We start from the raw sequence: 17,526 nt of genomic DNA, 5'->3' as shown, positions 1-17,526 counted from the left end.
AAATACTGAATTATTTTACTCCCTCTGATTCGTATTACTTGATGCTAATATAGATGTATGTAGACATATTCTAATTGTAGATACAGCCATTTTAGCATCAAATAATATGGATCGGAGGGAGTATCATTTCATCCATCTTCTTCAAATGTTTTTCTTTTAGTATTGCTATATACAATATTAGCATAGCGAAATAAAAACAATGTACACTACATCACGGTAGGGTTTTAGGGGCACATTTTTGTGCCCTTAAATGGATATTATGTGCCCCCAAAACTTTTGAAGGCACAAAAATATGTGCCGAATTTACTTGCTACTCGGAAAGTATTAAGGGCACTTCAAAAATGTGCCCTTATAGGTATACCTTTTAGGGCACATTTTTGAATGCCCCGAAAAGATTTGAGGGCACATCCAATTTATGCCCCGAAAAGTTTTAAGGGCACATTTTTGATTGCCCCGAAAAGTTTTAAGGGCACATATTTTGGATGCCCCGAAAAGTTTAGAGGGCACATATTTTGAATGCCCCGAAAAGTTTAGAGGGCACATCAAATTTATGCCCCGGAAACTTTAGAGGGCACATCAAAATTGTGCCTTGAAAAGATTAGAGGGCACATCAAAATTGTGCCCCGAAAAGTTTAGAAGGCACATCAAAATTGTGCCCTGAAAACTTTAAAGGGCACATCAAAATTGTTCCCCGAAAACTTTAGAGGGCACATCAAAATTGTGCCCCGAAAACTTTAGAGGGCATATCAAAATTGTGCCCCGAAAACTTTAGAGGGCACATCCAAAATGTGCCCTAGAAACTTTTTAGGGCACATACAAAATTCGGTTTACAACAATAACAATACACAGCAGTTCACAGAACAAGAATATAGTTCATGCAATTTTGGCAGGATTAGAGATTGAATTATACAGTGCCTGCAACTTTCTACTAATTCATAAAAGGAACTTTCTACTAATTCATAAAAGGAACATGAGCACATTAACAGAACACAATGTATGGCACAGGCATTATAATAAACAGATGGTATGCAACCACATAGATTGTTGGCCGTATTAACGGAAAAAAGACTTAAGAAATATGTATAGATAAGGTACAAGCTAAGTCTAAAAATGACAAGCCTATGATGGGAAGTTTCAGGGCATCTTTGTTGCAAAGGTCACATCAGCAGATTTTGGAAACTTGGTCTTCTCAAGCCTATGATGGAAAAACAAGTTCCTGAACATCTTTGTTCCAATGGTCACATGAGTAGATTTGGGGAACATACTGCAAAATTAACAAAGGATAACTCAGAATAGGAAGTTGCCTGTATAAGTATAGAACTGCCATTTTCTAGGAAAGATAAAACCAAGTATTTACCAAGCCTCATGCAGAAGTGCAAAAATTCCAATAGGTCTCAGATGAGCAACAATGCATAATGTTATCCATAGCAAATAATGGTCAGAAAGACAGCAAAACAGTACTTGAATCTATTCCAAATATCAATTATTGAAGCCAAGATGATGCAACAAAGCAAGGTCTAGTGTAAGCATGCACAACTCCAGACCAAAATGCACAAACTATTTCTAAGTTACCAAAATGCAAAAATTTGATCGATTGTTCTACGTGTGCAGAACAAGGCATGTACCTGCTGGCTCGACCCATCTGGACCTGCCGTCGTTGACGACTACTACTGATGGAGATCGTCCTCGTCCCGTCTGGCCACTTACTCTCCTCTGTTTAACAGCCTTGAAGCAACTTCCCCTGCAGTGTTTGAATCAACATCAGTCTGGTTCTCATCCAGATTTGGAAAACTAAGATAAGTTGAGTCGGCAAAAACAGAGATATATTTATACTCCAATTGACTTGTTTGTTGCACATGTTTGATCTATATTTAAAGGACAGCAACCAGTCACAAGCTATCCCAAGAAAGATTAAACACAATACACGCAAGTTAAGTTCGAGAAACAGTGGTCGTTTGAGTAGTACCTGCCATGCTAACTACATTGATCCCATTGAGAGCAAAATATCCAGAGCCACCCAAGAAATAGAATAAACAGACAAGAGACCACGAAAAGTCATGGATCTGCAACGTAAAATACATGAAGACCAAATTAACAAGAAATAAAATCTTGGGATTATATGGATATCTGTGTGGATCAATTGATAGTTCAAATTTTATTGGTGTATTTAATCTCAAGTTTTTTTAATTGGAGTATCAATAACTCTTACGGCCATTGCTCAAAAGAACAAATATCACCTTACAAACCAATGGTCTGAAGTACAATATCATTTTGGTATCAAAGGAAATCAGCATTAGGCGGTGATAATAATTACCTAGTAGATTAGACCATTGCAAGAGTTAATTTGACATCAACCAGCAGCCACCATTTATAGAACACAACAATCGTTCCCCGTTCCTTGCTGCGAAAATGCAGAGTGCAAAAGTATTAGCATGCATTGATCAATATTTGTTCAAGACACAAGTGCAGTAAACATGTTTTGAATTATTTGTAGCTATTTTTTATACTCTTAGAAAGCTTTATAAGCCTCAAGCTCCAATCGATTCCAAAATCATGTGTGGTGGACAGATACCGGCGAATAGACTAACAGGTGATCATTTTAATGGGAAATTCAAAATAAACTTTACAATGAAAAGATTAGAGATAAAAAATAACATTTCAGGGCATCATCTAAATAGGTTTCCTTGTGCGTTTTCACTATTTAGTCACTGCTTTCCATTTTCCAATCTAGTATTAAGGTACTAACAAATATGAATCTTAGTCTGAAGAATAACAACGAAACCAAGGAGGTCATCTCAACCCTACTGGAAATTAACTTCAATTGCTTCTGACTATATAATGTATAAGACATACCGTGTAAATAGTTCAGAAAATATTGTAGTTATTGGAGTATCTGTTGTGAACAAACAACCAAAATGATTCCAGCAGATGATTGAGAAGAAAAAATCCGTCACCTGTAACCAATGGTCCAAAGGTTCTCCAATCTGCTACTTTCTCTCCTCACTTTGTCTGAAGATCTGTATAAACAAATCACATAAGACATAAACATTCCTTCTTATTTGTTACTCCATCAGTGAAGCAAGATATTTCATGAATCATTTTATACTATCACATGCTCTCCACACATAGAAATATAATTGAAAAAATTTGGGGGTTACTAAGACGACTATACCAGCTAGAATATTATCGATGCCCACCACCAGGACATGGCCCTGCTCAAACATCGATGCTTCCTTGCTCCACATCGATACCCACCATGAGGTTGCATCCTTGCTCCACATCGACGCTCACTACCACCGCTTCTCCCGCCTCCCTCCTGCCGCACCCCACCTCGACGCTGCTACAGGCACCCCTGCTTGCTCCAGAACCGAGCCAGCGGCAGAAATCGGCGCTGCGATCTAGTCCCCTTTCCCCCGCGACTGAAATCGTCGGGAGCGCGTCGGCGACCTCGCAGGGCCGCGGACGGGAGCGCGATGGCGACCTTGGTAGGAGGATGGGAGCGCGATGGCGTCCTTGGGAGGCAGAAGGACATGAACAGGGAGTTGCAGGCCCTGGTGGTCGCGCTCGCGAGCAGGCACGGAGGATGTCCGCGAGACGGAGCGCGCGACGATGGGACGCGGTGGTCGACGGGGAACTCGAGACGGCGGTCGCAGTACTTGGCGTCGGGGATGTTCGTGGCGGTGCTCGCGTCTGGAGGCGTGCAGGGAGAGGACGGGGAGCGCGGCAGCGCTCGCGCTAGAGGCAGGAGGCGATACAGGGGGTCATGGCGCTGCGCTCGGCGAGATGGAGGCGGCGTCGAGCTCGGGGAAACGGCCGCGCGCGTGGTGGCTCGGTGGACGACGATGAGGAACAGGCGGCGGGGCTCGATGGAGAGGCGCGGCGGAGCATAGGAGGGCGCGCCTGAGTGCGGCTCGAGCAGGGAGAGGCGAGGTTGTGCGCGCGGAGGAACAACGGGAGGAGAGCGAGGGTGGTTGGGGCGGCGTGGCCTAGGTCGCGGGGATGGCGAGCTTGAGGGGCGGCCCGCTCGGGCGCTGAGAGGAGGATTTCTATTTTTTCATTCTTTATAGAACAGTTCTGTCTGCTCTAGTATGTTATCGATGAATATAAATAAAAGGGTACCTGCACAATAGTTATTATTACTCGAGTGTCGGAAATTATATCTATGAAAAACGAAATAACTCGTCTTGTTCTATGTTTTTTGTTATGGGACAATAGATTATATAACCAAGCATGCATGATAATTAATTATACAAATGAAAAAAAAATACGTCCAGGTACTACCTCTCAAATAAGAAAAACCAAAGACCCTTCATGGTTGTTGATCCTGAGTAATTTTAGAGTGGCCAGCCCCTCGCACCTCAATACTAATTAAACATTACATATCATTGCCGACTAAGTATCAATCTATTGAAGATCTATAACGCACAATAGACCTGTTTTGTGCAACCTCTGTAGCGAGCATGTTATGCTCCTATCCTAGGCAACTTGCAGGAACACTCCTAGGATGAGTACATTCCCAAGATCATATTAAAACCTGCGAATGTTAATACCATCAGAGAGCGCACATATGCGACAACTTACTTAATTTTCTGAAAAATGCTTGTTGCAACACATGTAGCTGAGTACCTCGATCCCTAGATTATCCTCACCTACAAAACCCAAGTTTTAGTTAGTGCTGGTCACTGTGATTCACTAATCCAGGGGAAAGAAATACGTTGTGCCACTGGTAGAAAAATGGCCTTTGGTCGCGGTTGGCAACTGCCTTTAGTCGCGGTTGCGCAACCGCGACCAATTAGGCGCGACTAAAGGCCCCCCTCTTTAGTCGCGGTTCCTTACCCGTCCACGTGGGCGGCAGGCGAGCGCCAGGGCGGAGGACCTTTAGTCGCGGTTCTTCTGGCCAACCGCGACTAAAGGCCTCCGCAGGGTTTAGGGTTTAGCCACCCTCCCCCCTAAATCTGGTTTGTTTTTAATTTGTATTGTTTTTTTTTTTGGGTTTTAATTTTGAAGGAGTTTCACATATTCTACCGTACTACATACATGCATATGAATGTACAATTTCAAACAAATTTGAAATTAGAACCAAAAAGAATTCAAGAGGAATATACAATATATATTCGATATCGGATGACCATATACAATTCTGAACAAGTTTCCATACATATTTAGTGCATATAAAGTTCTACGTCCTCTACATAGTGTTCTCCTCTAGGATCGATGACTTCTCTGGCGAACCATCCAGCTAGTTCCTCTTGAAGTGGTCGGAAGCGAGCTTCTGGAGTAAGCGTCGTCCGGAGGTTATTCCTCCTGATGTTGTTCTCAGACGGCTGCCGCTCAGTGGTGTATCTCCGGATCCTCTCACAAACATAGTATCCACATAGATTGGTCCCCGGTGGCTGAATATCTCCGGTCGCAGCCTTTGCCCTTTTAAAATGTAGCTCTTTTTTGAATTCACCGACCTTTTGATCTACGAACCGTCTCCAAACCCTACGAGGCAAGGAAAATTAAATGAACAAGAGAGTTATTAATTAGTTACTTGATATTAGGAAATGATGAATGAAATAGGCCGATCGATATAGAGCGCAAACGAATGAAAGTAGTTACTTTTGCATCATTTTTCTCATGTCGGCCCAAAGCTTCCTATCCATATTCAGAGAGTCGTGGACGAGAACTGTGGAGTTCTGAATTTAAATTACTAGCAGAATCCAGTGGAACCTGCGGACACGATACATGCACAGTCATGCATAACTCATCGATTAGCCACATACCATGCATGGAGTAAACAAAAGAGAATGTGCTCAAGACAGAAACACTCACCCAAAATGGTAAGGAAATAGAATATCACTTTTGAGTTCCTGTTTTGTAAGAAACCGCCACAGGTCATCCTCCACGTCTTTGGGGTGGTGTTCTAACACATATGAATTAACGATTTGTGGGTCAATGAACCCAACATCATGGACGCGCCTTATTCGCATTTCCCGCTTCTTTAATCTGCATAATAGCGTACACAACAAGATAGTTAGGACAATATATATATTTATAGTGCAGGCAACGAACGAGATGGGGTAGAAATTAATAAATCACTTACGAACATAGCAGCTGATGATAGATTTGTCGAGCTCGCGCAGATTGAACAGCTGGAACAATTCACTCCGATGAATTGTTATATAGTAATGTTTGAAGTGATGCTCAGGTCTAACTTCCGCATAAATATATTCTCCGGCGTTTTTAAGTTTTATGTAACCCTTGTACCAATTTAGCGGACCTTTCATTTGTCGAGGTAGATCCTCTTCTGCGCAGGCTCGACGAGAGGACCATCCTTCACATATGCAAATACTACGTCCTTCATTGCCACGTCATCAAGGCCTAATGCTGCACGAAGAGTCAGACCTAAGTCTGCCGCTTGTTCTTTGGCTCTCGCTACAGTCAATCCCTGTGCTGCCGCAGCTGCTATGACATCAGGGGCATCGTCCTCCGGACCTGCGGCTTTCACTATGAGCGGGGCGATCGACTGTTTAGTTTGTTCCCCGAGCTGGGCAACTTGTTTCCCCCCGACCGCGAGTGCTTGACTACGAAGTTCACGTTCATAGTCGTCAGGCAGATTCTTCGCGGTCTGGGACGGTGTGTTCAAAAATGACTTAGCCCAGCTCTTTTCCTTCTCAGAAAATACTTGTTTGGGCTCGGGCTCTCTTTTCTTCTTGCAGTCCGCCTGCCATTTCTCATGCTGAGCAGCCACGACCGCTGCATTTTGCTCCACACTAAGTTCCCAAGGCCTCGGGGTGAGAGGCTTTAGTGATGGCTCTGGTATCTTTGTGGTTGCAGGTACATAAGGCTCCGGGTTAATAACCCAAGACTTCCTCTGCTTCTTCGCCGGAGGTGGATTGGGGGGCGGCGTCTGATCACCCGCCGGACGAGGACCGGGGGCGGCGTCTCGCTACCCGCCGGAGGTGAATTGGGGGAAGGCGTCGGCTGACGTGAAGGAGGTGTAGGTGAACCACCACCACCACCACCGCCGCCGCCACCACCACCGGAGGGGGGTGGACTTGTTTGCCTTGGCGCCTCGCCTGGAAACTTGATAAACTTTTTCTGCCATAGAATGAACTGGCGCTTGACATCTCCAAGTCTTGTCGCCCCTTCAGGTGTAGCAATGTCAATGTCTAGGTCCTCAAACCCTTGGACTATGTCCTCCACCGTGACACGAGCATAGCCATCTGGAATGGGGTTGTTGTGGTGGAGTGCTCCAGTGGTAAAGCACTGCCGATGGCTACCTTCATGGACATGTTCCCGATAGGATAATATAGATGACATGCTTTCATCTCCTTTATATCGTCCACGGGGTAGCGAGGAGGCTCCGGTGCAGTAATTTCGACCACCAGAGGCTCCGGTGCAGTAATTTCGATCGTCGGTGCACCAGCCGGTGGGGCCTCCGTGGAAGCCACGCTGCTTCTTCTCTGCTGCTGGCTTCCGAGATCCATTGGATGATGATCTTCATGCTGCGCCCGAGATGCATCTCTTTCGGCTACTAGTACACTCACGGTTTTCTTCATCACATCCATTTCCGATGCCAACCGCGCCACAACATCTGCATCTCGATCCATCTTTCTCTTACGGCTTCTGTAACCGTACGGGTCATCGTTCTGGGGGAACCCTATTTTCCACGGAATGTGCCCCATGCCTCGTACACGTCCTCCGTGTTCAGCATTCCCGAGGGCTTTCGTCAGCGCGTCGTTCTCTCTGTTGAACTTGATCTTCCCCTCTTGAGCATCCCTCATTGCCTCAATAAGCTTTTCGGTGGGTTTAATTATTTTGCCCCGGTAAACACACTCTCGTGTCTCCGGGTTCAGCGATACCCCATGCCCGTACCACCAGCTTTTGGCCCTTGGGTCCCATCCCTCCGTACCTGGACGGATTCCTCGCGCCCTCAGCTCGTTCTCCATCTTCTCCCACCTAGGCTCCCAAAGGCGATACCCTCCTGGCCCCATAATATGATTGTACTCCTTCTTAGCCGCATTTTCCTTATTTTTTTCGATAGTTCAAGGAACTGCTCCGATTTTTTTGCTTCACAAATTCTGGCCAATCATGTTTCAGTTTCTCATATTGTCCTTTGAAATCCGGAGTCTTGTTCTGGTTGACATAGTCACGGGCTAGATTTTGCTTGAATTTCCGGAATGCACTTGGCCATCTTTCCAAGAGCGAACTGTTTGAGTAGCTTCCCCTCTTCTTGTTTTCCGCAATCTTGTTACCCTCCTCATCCAATTTGTGGTATTCCGGAGGTAGGACGACATGTTGCGAAGCTTTTGCAAGCAATCTTTTTTGTTCTCTTATCGACAAAAGTGAAACCAAGACGTGCCTTCTTTGGCTCATTCCACTCCTGGACGGTGATCGAGACGTTGTCTCTAACAACGGCTCCGCATTGGTTGATAAACTTGGTGGCGTTCTTCTCGGGCTCCAGCGGCTTAGGTACACATCGATGTCGTTGCCCGGTTGCTTCGGACCTTGGATGAGCACTGGCATCATAATGAACTTCCGCTTCATGCACAACCAAGGAGGAAGGTTGTAGATGCATAGAGTCACGGGCCAGGTGCTATGGCTGGAGCTCTGCTCGCCAAAAGGATTCATGCCATCCGTACTTAGACCAAATCTTATGTTCCTTGCGTCAGCTGCAAAATCTTTAAACTCTCCGTCGATCTTTCTCCATTGCGTTCCATCTGCGGGGTGTCTCAACTCCCCATCCGACTTACGGTCCTCTTTGTGCCATCGCAACAACTTGGCATGCTCTTTGTTCCTGAACAGACGTTTCAACCGTGGTATTATAGGAGCATACCACATCACCTTGGCGGGAACCTTCTTCCTGGGTTTCTGGCCCTCAACATCGTCACCGGGGTCATCGCCTCCGATCTTATAACGCAATGCGAGTGCATACCGGGCATTCATTCAAATTCTCGTATTCACCGCGGTAGAGGATGCAATCGTTGATGCATGCATGTATCTTCAGAACCTCTAAACCTAGAGGGCGAGACAACCTTCTTTGCTTCGTACGTACTGGCGGGCAACTCGTTATTCTTTGGAAACATATTCTTCAACATTTTCAGCAAGTTTTCAAATGCCGAGTCAGCTACACCTGCCTGTGCCTTCCATTTCGGTAAATCCAGTGTGCAGCCCAGCTTTTTCAGACCATCATCGCATCCGGAGTACAGCGCCTTTACGTGATCCTCTAACATGCGATCCAAATTCTCCCTCTCCTTTTCAGTTTCGCAGTCGACTCCGTGCATCAGCAATGGTCCGACCAAGATCATCAACGGGCTCATCACGTGCCTCTTCTTGATCACCTTCCCCTTCACCTTCCCCACCTTCAAGCATCATCCATGAAAGTATCACCGAAATGATCAAGATAGCTCTCATCGATGTCATCCCCTTCTTCATCTTCTTCCATTATAACCCCTCTTTCTCCATGCTTGGTCCAACAATTATAGCTTGGCATGAAACCATGCCGAATGAGGTGCAGGTGAACTTCCCTTGACGAAGAGTAACCCTTCTGATTCTTACAGTCAACACATGGACAGATAACAAAACCCCCCTGCTTGTTCGCATTAGCCACTACGAGGAAATCTTTCAAACCCGTAGTGAATTCGCCGGAGAGTCGGCTAGCGTACATCCATTGCCGATTCATCTGCATTATTATAATACAAAATATATAATTAACCATCATGCATTTGTTAAACTAAATACAAATTAAACAATGAACTACACACATATGCATATTTTATCAATGACACATATATATGAAAGGTTCAAGTTGTTGCTAACCGCGATCGAGGAGGAAAAAATAAATGAGGAAGCTCGATCAAGTGTGGCTCCGACACTTCATATCATGTTTGTTTCATGCTCTTGGGACATTTCATCAAACACCTTGTGTGCATAAGAGGAGCCAAAAGCAAACCCTACACCCCCTTGTGAAGTTTGTGAAGAGAAGTGGCACCAAATGGCTAAGTGCTGTGGGCTGAGTGGTATATATAGGGGCCAACCGCGACTAAAGGCCTTTGGGCCAGGCCTGAGGACATTTAGTCGCGGTTGGCCTGGCCAACCGCGACTAAAGCCCCTCCCGTCCACCAGCTGGCCACCGAGCGCCCTGGGCCCAGGCCCTTGGTCGCGGTTCGCCACAAGGGCCGCGACTAAAGGTCCAATTGGTCGCGGTTCTTGCATGTCCGCGACTAATGGGCCTGTCCGGAAGGCCTTTTTTCTACCAGTGTGCACAAGGTCAAGTATTTTGTAAGCTCTTACTTTGCCTAATATCCTAAACTGATATCATACTTCCAAACAAATGTTGGTTCAAACATATTTTGAGCAAACTAATAGTATTTCAATGGTCGCCCCTGTTATTGTTTTATATTCAAATTCAAAGCAAAAGATGAGGATAAAAACAAAGCAAAAGCTTAATGATATCCTTTTCTTTAAGGTCCAGATCTTACCTCGTGATCACTCCACCGGTGTGGAGCAATCCACACCGACCTGAGCCTCATTAACTGCCATAGATAGACAACTCGTAATTATTTTATATGTGCATAAAGCGTTAAAAAATAATCTCATACAATGTAAATCGAGAAAAAAATAGCAACTTAATCTAGAAGGCGAAAGACAAATATGTGAAGTTTCAATGCATCACTAAATCAAAGCACAAATCCGAAGATGTAAAGGGAGCACCACCATCTGCGAATAGAGCTCAATAGCATATGCCCTTTGTGTCGCTCCCTGCCCATACAACTATTATTTGATGCATTCGTGTCGTGGGCTGCTCATGCAGCTATTATCTGATGCCTTTGTGGCCATTAGAACATAGCCATCGCCTGGTCGAGTGCTTCAGTGTGTCTGATTCCTGCAGAACGCTTCATCTCTTCAGTGTGGCAGATTGTCAAGGTAGGGATTGGCTGCCATGGCCCTTGGAAAGGAGATCGACGCACTCCGCTGTGGAAATATATTGGCAAATTAAACATCAGCCCTGGTAATTAGTCCACAACATTATTGTTTAACGAAGCCACTATATGATATAGGATAATCACTTTGTTTCAATAGTCCTAGCAGAGCGGAATTATATATGTCAGAGGCCGGTTGTTTCGATCTACTGGGTGTTAGCGCAACGCATCCATCTGCAGCTAATCATCAAAGATGTATGAGGACCAAGAGCATGTACCATCGATCGATCAATGCAGGCTTTAATTAAGCAAATCCGATCAAGCAGCAAAAGTTTACCTTTGCACATGTCTTGTGGATGGTTCTCGTGGAACCTCCTGACCACCTTTCGGCTGTCACGGTTGGAGATGTAATCAATATGAGCACATATATGTATAGAAAGTTAGAAACTTGTTCTAGTCCGGATCGGACATCCATAACATCAGCCGGCGGTTATTGCTGCTGCGATCACGCCGACGCCGGCGCCGTCCGGGAGGATTATCGGACGGGTTTGTAAACTCGTTCAATCGTCAGCGACAATCGATTGCATGTAGCCATTGAAGACGCATCTCTCCGGTCATGTCGTACGTTGGCCCGGCACTCCAGCAGCTGATCGCCATCGTGTTGATATCATTGAAACCCATCGGTTCCATGGAGCCATGGACGACGCATCACGGTGGTCATGTTGTACGTCCGCCGACAGATGTTATGAGAAGCGCTCGTGCCTATAGGTGACCATGAGATTAGTTATTTGTACTGACGGATATATTCCACAGCGAATATAAACCGTTTACAAATCTAAACTGCAGATAGTTATCTTTTTCATTATGTAAACTTGGATCGTGCGCGGGTAGACGTGCGAAGATGGAATTAATCCTCTGGATAGTACGTATCTAAATTGAAAGGGGTAGCACGTTACCAAGCTTTAAGAAGTTAATCGTGGCCGTTATTCTTCATTTGCTAATGCCAAGCTAATCCAAACTATTGGTTGTTTGTTGTTTTAATTATATAATAGATAGATATATAGATAGATAGATGGAGTGTATCCGGTAGACCGGTTCGGAGTCGTTCGGAGTCGTTCTTATGCACTGGTAGAAAAGAGGGCTTTGGTGGTTCGCAACTGCCATTAGTCGCGGTTGCGCAACCGGGCTAATGAAGCGCGACTAAAGGCCCCCCCCCCCCCCTTTTAGTCGCGGTTGCTTACGAACCGCGACTAAAGGCGCGTCCACGTGGCCGCCAGCAGTCCGTCGGAGCGGAGGACCTTTAGTCGCGGTTCTCCTGGCCAACCGCGACTAAAGGCCTCCGCAGGTTTAGGGTTTTAGCCCCCACCCCCTAAATCTGGTTTCTTTTTAGTTTGTAATTGTTTTATTTCTTTAATATTTAATTTTGTGTTTTATTTTAATTTTGAAGAAGTTTAGTACACATATTCTATGGTACTATATACATGCATATGAATGTACAATTTCAAACAAATTTGAAATTAGAACCAAGAAAATTCAAGAGGAATACAATATATATATATATATTCAATATCGGATGACCATATACAATTTTGAACAAGTTTCCATACATAATTTACTTCATCCACAGTTCTACGTCCTCGTAATAGTGTTCTCCTTTAGGATGGAGGACTTCCCTCATGAACCATCCTGCTAGTTCTTCTTGAAGTGGTCGGAAGCGAGCTTCTGGACTAAGCGTCCTCTGGAGGTTATTCCTCTTGATGTTGTTCTCAGACGGCTGCCGCTCAGTGGTGTATCTCCGGATCATCTCACAAACATAGTATCCACATAGATTGGTCCCCGGTGGCTGTTTATCCCCAGTCGTTGACCTTTTAAATTCTAGCTCTTTTTTAAATTCACCCACCTTTTCATCTGTGAACCGTCTCCAAACCCTACGAGGCAAAGAAAATTAAATGAACAAGAGAGTTATTAGTTACTTGATATTAGGAAATGAACGAAATAGGTCAATCGATATAGAGCGCAAATGAATGAAAATAATTACTTTTGCATCATTTTTCTCATGTCGACCCAAAGCTTTGGATCCATATTCAGAGAGTCGATGACGAGAACTGAGGAGGTGTGAAATTGAATTACTAGCAGAATCCAGTGGAACCTGCGGACACGATACATGCACAGTCATGCATAACTCATCGATTAGCCTCATACCATGCATGGAGTAAACAAAAGATAATGTGCTCAAGACAGAAACACTCACCCAAAATGTAAAGGAAACAGAATTTCACATTTGAGTTGCTGCTTTGTAAGAAAAAGCCACAGGTCTTTCTCCACGTCGGCGGGGTGTTTTTCTAACACATATGCATTAACGATTTGTGGGTCAATGAACCCAACATCATGGATGTTCCTTATTCTGCATTCCCTAATCTTCATTCTGCATAATAGCGTACACAACAATATAGTTAGGACTATATATATATATATATATATATATATATATATATATATATATATATATATAGTGAAGGCAATGAACGAGATGGGGTAGAAATAAATCACTTACAGAACGTAGCAACTGATGATGGATTTGTCGAGCTCGCGCAGATTGAACAGCTGGAACAATTCACTCAGATGAACTGTTACATAGTAATGTTTGAAGTGATGCTCATGTCTAACTTCCGCATAAATATATTCTTTGGCGGCGTTATTTTTTATGTAACCCTTGTACCAACGTAGCAGATTTTGCATTTGTGGAGGTAGATCCTCTTCCTGCGCAGGGTCAACGAGAGGCCCATTCGGCACATATGTAATTTCTACCTCACTCATTGGCGCCTCCTCAAGGCCTAACACTGCACGAAGAGTCATACCTAAGTTGGTCGCTTGTTCTCTGGCAGCCGTTACAGTCAATCCCTGTGCTGCCGCAACTGCTATGATTGTGGGGTCCATTAGTTCAGCATCCGGACCGGTGGCTTTCACTATGAGCGGGGGGGATCGATTGTTTACTTTGTTCCCCGAGCTAGGCAACTCGTTTCCCGCTTTCTTTACTTTCTAATTCTTTCTCGCCCTCGGGAAAGGCTTTCTTCTCCTGCTTCTCTGCCAACTCTTTGTTCCTCTTGAACATGAGTGCTTGCCTACGAAGTTCACGTGCATAGTCGTCAGGCAGATTCTTCGCGGCTTGGGACGGTGTGGTCAAAAATGACTTAGCCCACTTCTTTTCCTTCTCAGAAAATTCTGGCTTGGGACGGTGTGGTCAAAAATGACTTAGCCCACTTCTTTTCCTTCTCAGAAAATTCTGGCTTGGGCTCGGGCTCTCTTTCCTTCTTGCAGTCCGCCTTCCATTTCTCATGCTGAGCAGCCACGGCCGCTGCATTTTCCTCGACACTAAGTTCCATGGGTCTCGGGATGAGAGGCTTCAGTGATGGTTCCGGTACCTTTGTGGTCTTAGGTACATAAGGGTCCGGGTTAATAGTCCAGGACTGCTTCTGCTTCTTTGCCGGAGGTGGATTGGGGGGCGGCTGCTTACCCGCTGGAGGCTGACTGGGGGGCGGCGTCTGCTTACCTGCCGGATGACTGGGAGACATAGTCCATGGATTCTGATCACCCGCCGGACGAGGAGCGGGGGCGGCGGCCGATCACCCGCCGGACGTTGTGGACTGGGGGGCGGCGTCAGCTGACGTGAAGGAGGTGTAGGTGAACCACCACCACCACCGCCACCGCCACCACCACCGGAGGGGGGTGGACTTGTTGGCCTTGGCGCCTCGCCTGGAAACTTGATAAACTTCTTTTTTCATAGAATGAACTGGCGCTTGACACCTCCAAGTCTTCTCTCCCCTTCGGGTGTAGCATAGTCAATCTCCAGGTCCTCAAACCCTGGGACTATGTCCTCCACCGTGACACGAGCATAGCCATCTTGAATGGGGTTGTTGTGGTGGAGTGCTCCGGAGTAAACATGGTAAAGCACTCGTCGATGGCTACCTTCATGGACATGTTCCCAATTGGATAATGCGGATGACATTCTTTCATCTCCTTTACATCGTCCACGGGGTAGCGAGGAGGCTCCGGTGCAGTAATATCGATCGCCGGTGCATCGGCGGTAGCCGGCGGGGCCTCCGTGGAAGCCACGCTGCTTCTCCGCTGCTGGCTTCCGAGATCCGCTGGATGATCTTCATGCGTCCCAGCTGCCGATCTTTCTTGTACTAGTATATTCACGGTTTTCTTCATCTCATCGAATTCCGATGCCAACCGCTCCACAACATCTGCATCCCGATCCATCTTTCTCTTACGGCTTTTGTAACCGTATGGGTCCTCGTCCTGGGAGAACCCTATTTTCCACGGAATGTTCCTCATGCCTCGTACACGTCCTCCGTGTTCAGGATTCCCGAGGGCTTTTGTCAGCGCGTCGTTCTCTCTGTTGAACTTGATCTTCCCCTGTTGAGCATCCCTCATTGCGTCAATAAGGGCTTGGGTGGGTTTAAGCGTTTTGTTCCGGTGAACACATGCCCCTGTCTCCGGGTCTAGCGTTCCCCCATGCCCGTACCACCAGCTTTTGGCCCTTAGGTCCCATCCCTCCTTACCTGGACGGATTCCTCGCGCCCTCAGCTTGTTCTCCATCTTCTCCCACCTAGGCTCCCAAAGGCGATACCCTCCTGGCCCCATAATATGATTGTACTCCTTCTTAGCCGCATTTTCCTTATTTTTTCGATATTTCAATGAACTGCTCCAATTTCTTTTGCCTCACAAATTCTGGCCAATCATGTTTCAGTTTCTCATATTGTCCTTTGAAATCCGGAGTCTTGTTCTTGTTGACATAGTCACGGGCTAGATTTGGCTTGAATTTCCGGAATGCTTCGGCCATCTTATGAAGAGCGAACTGTTTGACTAGCCTCCCCCTCTCCTTGTTTTCCTCAATCTTGTTACCCAATTCATCGAATTTTTTGTATTCCGGAGGTAGAACGAAATGTTCCATAAGCTTTTTCAAGCAATCTTTTTTGTTCTCTTCTCGACAAAACTGAAACCAAGACGTGCCTTCTTTGGCTCATTCCACTCCTGGAGGGTGATCGAGACGTTGTCTCTAACAACGGCTCCGCATTGGTTGATAAACTTGGTGGAGTTCTTGTGGGGCTCTAGCGGCTTGCCGGTTGCACTATCGACAACCTCGATGGTATATGTTTCTCCTTGTTTCAACGTCTTGGTTGCGCCACGCTTTGACGACGTACTCGATTGTTTCGACGATCCGGCCGAGGGCTAAAATAAGAAAGAGAGTCGCGCGCATTAGTACACACATATTTATTCAAATCAGTAAGTTTGTATCACCAGAGGCTCAATGTATATATATATATATATATACCTCGGCGCCGGAGGTGGTTGCTACTTGCAATTGAAGATCGTCGTTTATCGACGTTTCTTTGTCATCATCTTGCTGACGGTCTTCATCTTGACCGTCAAGGTTCAGATACGAAGAGATATCCTCTTCTTCATCTTGTTCGGTCGGCACATAAAGAATATCGCCGTTTATGAGGCCCATTATATGTTCTTCAGATTCCGGATCATAGTTGGCCATAATCGGGTCAGCTCTATCGTCCGCCATATGTCAGTCCTGAAAACATGTAGTAAAAACTAATTAATTGTGTATATACCAGCATTATCACATCTCCTCAACATATAAAGAGAGAGGGCGACGAGGGAGGCGAGAGGGGGGACGCGTATTAGATTTGTATATGCGGACGATCGACCTCGCCTCGCAGTGACCGCATGACCGAGAGACCGGTGGCGGTGGCGAAAGGGCGGTGGCGAAAGGGCGGTGGCGGTGCCGAGGGGGCAGCCTACCGGCGTCGCTGCGGAGCTCTGTTCGATCGGCGGAGAAGAAGAATGGGGCGCGGCGGTTCACGCGAGGGTATTTAAGTCAAAATTGTTATGTCAAAATTATTAAGTAAAAATTGTGATGTCAAAATTTTTAAGTCAAATTTGTTAAGTCAAAATTGTTAAGTTTTAATTTTATTAAGTCAAAATTTAAGTTAAGTTAATTTTTTGTTAAGTAAAAAAAGAAATGAGGGAGATTTTTTATTAAGTCAATTTTTTATTAAGTCAAAATTTTAGTGAAGTTAATTTTTAGTTTAGTAAAAAGGAAAGAGGGAGATTATTTATTAATTTTAGTCAAGATTTTTTATTAAATCAATTTTTTAATTTTTTTTTGACATCAATCGATCTCCCTCCTCTCTGTTCGTCTTCTCACGCGCGGCGGCGCACGTGAGGCCAGGGCCACCGGAGCCGGCCGATCGACGCGGGTGTCGGGGGTCGGCGGCGATGAAAATTGGGCACGGGCGGCGGCGCGATGCGGTCGGCGGTGATGAAAAGGATGGCGGTCGGCGGCGCAGGGACGGCGAGCGCGAGCGCGCGGCATGCGGCGGCCGGCCGGAGGGATCGCGAGAAGAAGGCGTCGGAGGAGAGACCTCTGCGACGAGCGCCGGCGTTGATCCGAGGGCGGCGAGGGACGGCGGCGGGCGGCAAAGGCAGCCTGACGGCGTCGTCATCGTTGTCTTCGGCGGGCGCGCGGCGGGTCTGTCTGCGATGGAGAAGAGAATGCGCGCGGCGGTTCCGCGCCGCGAAATTTATAGGTGGAGACCTTTAG

General features: G+C 46.0%; 1 long non-coding RNA gene across 5 annotated transcripts; it reads right to left on the bottom strand.

Moving 5' to 3' along the window:
• Positions 1-932: 932 nt before the first annotated feature.
• On the bottom strand, positions 933-3,441 carry LOC124677858. Of its 5 annotated transcripts, XR_006994256.1 has the most exons (6): positions 3,173-3,441; positions 2,955-3,017; positions 2,315-2,401; positions 1,967-2,063; positions 1,626-1,741; positions 933-1,264 (listed from the first exon to the last, which is right to left on the bottom strand). It is a non-coding gene; the product is annotated as an uncharacterized LOC124677858 (long non-coding RNA). The 5 variants fall into 5 exon arrangements; XR_006994255.1 differs by lacking the exon at positions 2,315-2,401 and having other exon boundaries at positions 3,173-3,435; XR_006994257.1 differs by lacking the exons at positions 2,955-3,017; positions 3,173-3,441 and adding an exon at positions 2,854-2,937.
• Between the last annotated feature and the right edge of the window lie 14,085 nt (positions 3,442-17,526).

This window comes from Lolium rigidum, chromosome 7 (genome assembly GCF_022539505.1).
Source record: "Lolium rigidum isolate FL_2022 chromosome 7, APGP_CSIRO_Lrig_0.1, whole genome shotgun sequence".
Classification (NCBI taxonomy): Eukaryota; Viridiplantae; Streptophyta; class Magnoliopsida; order Poales; family Poaceae; genus Lolium; species Lolium rigidum.
This window is presented reverse-complemented; position numbering and strand designations above follow the sequence as displayed.